The sequence below is a fragment of the Urtica dioica genome, chromosome 8, assembly GCF_054948205.1.
Source record: "Urtica dioica subsp. dioica isolate 48M chromosome 8, U.dioica_male_clone48M_v1_H2, whole genome shotgun sequence".
Classification (NCBI taxonomy): Eukaryota; Viridiplantae; Streptophyta; class Magnoliopsida; order Rosales; family Urticaceae; genus Urtica; species Urtica dioica.
The window spans coordinates 25,224,851-25,226,935 of NC_142763.1; the positions used below are offsets into that span (position 1 = coordinate 25,224,851).

At 29.5% G+C, this 2,085-nt stretch overlaps 1 long non-coding RNA gene across 1 annotated transcript; it reads right to left on the bottom strand.

Annotated features, from left to right (window-relative positions):
• Positions 1-1,137: 1,137 nt before the first annotated feature.
• On the bottom strand, positions 1,138-1,748 carry LOC149388632 (uncharacterized). Its single transcript, XR_016300593.1, has 3 exons — positions 1,661-1,748; positions 1,382-1,449; positions 1,138-1,222 (listed from the first exon to the last, which is right to left on the bottom strand). It is a non-coding gene; the product is annotated as an uncharacterized LOC149388632 (long non-coding RNA).
• Between the last annotated feature and the right edge of the window lie 337 nt (positions 1,749-2,085).

Genomic DNA, 2,085 nt, shown 5'->3' on the forward strand with positions numbered 1-2,085 from the left:
GTTATTAAACTTTTTTTTTTATAATAAATCATCACTTATACATGAAAAATATGTTAATATAGTTATAAATTATAACGAGGTTTATTAAACATCAAACTTTATAATTCTTTGAAGAAAAAAAATTATAACGCAAACATCACACAACAATACATCAAGATTCTCTTTTTTTTCTCCTTTCAGTTTCAAGCTTCAGACTTTACCCTTAGTGCATGCATTACAAGCAGTTTTGGAGTTAGCTCAGGCTTTACCCCTCTCAAACATCATTAGTTTTAAAACAAATTTCATTGACAAAATTCATAATGATCCCCAAAAAAATGAAATATCACCTAGCCCCATAACTGATAACGAAAAAGAAAAAGAGGGAGTCAGCTAGGAGACAAGATTCCGCAATATATAATTTCAAAGTGCTTTTCTCCTAATTTTCTAATGAGACGGAGAGAAGCAGCGCGGGGAATCTTCGCAATTAAGGGCTTTTCTCCTAATTTTCTAACATTTAAGTCCTTGCTATCAAGGACTTCTGATTTTTTTTCCTCGATTAAACCCTCTGATCTTAACTCCGAAAGTTATGACAATTGATAATGAAAAAAATATATAAATCAATACCTATTAAAATAAATGAGAATAACTTTGATAAAATATGACTAATTCTACATAAAGTGTAAAAAAAAAAAAAATAAATAAGCTAGGACGATCAAAATACCCTTGAAGACTAACAAAATCACTGCGCGAAAGTTGGACCAAAAAAATATAGTTACCGCCACAAACATAGAATCATAACTTTCTCAATTATTTTGGCCTTCATTGGTATTTTAGTCAAAAGAGTCATATCATCCAAATCAATCATATTTTTATCAAAATTCGCAAATAAAGTAAATACTTTATACTGATTTTTATCGATTTTGAAACTTAATTACATGCCCAATTTTTTCATCGAGCATCAGTATAATTTGTAAATTAATCCGACTTTAACCGTCGATATTTGTTATAAATCATAGTACATACTATTTTTCAGGCTGAGGCTGTCACAGTTTTTGGGCTAAATGAGGGATTAATAAGTACAAACAAATTACAACTTATATATAATACCATATAGTCTATATTATTTCTGGGAGAGTCCTGAAGAATCTTCTTGAGTATGCGATTGTAAAGGAATGGTCGCTCTATTTGAACAAGATGGCCTGCGTTCTTGATAGGGTAAAGAGTTGCTTTATGACCTAATTTCCTGATGGATCAATATATAAAAATAAATTAAAAAATACTTTTCGTCACATAAAAAAACGATATACATACATACTTAGATATGTATATGAAATTATATCATGAGAGGAATGAATAAATATATACACACTCAAGAGAAGGGACGTATAAGAAAGATTCTCACTCCTTTGTTTGCTTGACTGTTTCTATGTTGAAAATCTGATCCTCTTCACCGGAAATAATGTATACTTTCTACAAATATTCAGTAGAAGATTTCAATCATAATTTATAACCGTCATATAGATAATTATTACCATGTTTTCTCACAAAAGTAATTTATAACGGTCGTATATTATAAAATACGATGTTAAAAAAACTTGACGGTAAATATAGATGTTAAGTAATACAAAAGTCAATACAGCTAATTAAAAGTCGTATGTAAATTCACTTTAATTTATAGTACCTGTGAGAAGTTGGGGATAACGAACTCCTCGTCTTTGATAATAACAGCATTTAGAAGCTCGGCTCTCTCTTCTCTACACTCAAACATGACCTGTGATATATATATTTCCACACGTGAATAACATTTACATACCCTTATTTTTTTTTTCTTTTTTCGTAAGGTTTTGTCATCTTTTAATGTGATAAAAAAAAAAGGATTATTTATTCTTTTGGTAAGACTTTGTCATCTTTTATTGTGATTGGAAATTCATGTTCTGGTTGTTGGCGCAATTACATATATAGCTTCTTTCTTGAACTTGACTTATATTCTTGCTTGTAGGGGAAAAATGGAAATAACTTGTCCAGAAAAGAAAAACATTTTTTTTTTTTGCTAGAAAAGATGTAGAAAAATCAATTAATCGTCAAAGCTCAAAGCCTCAAAGGACT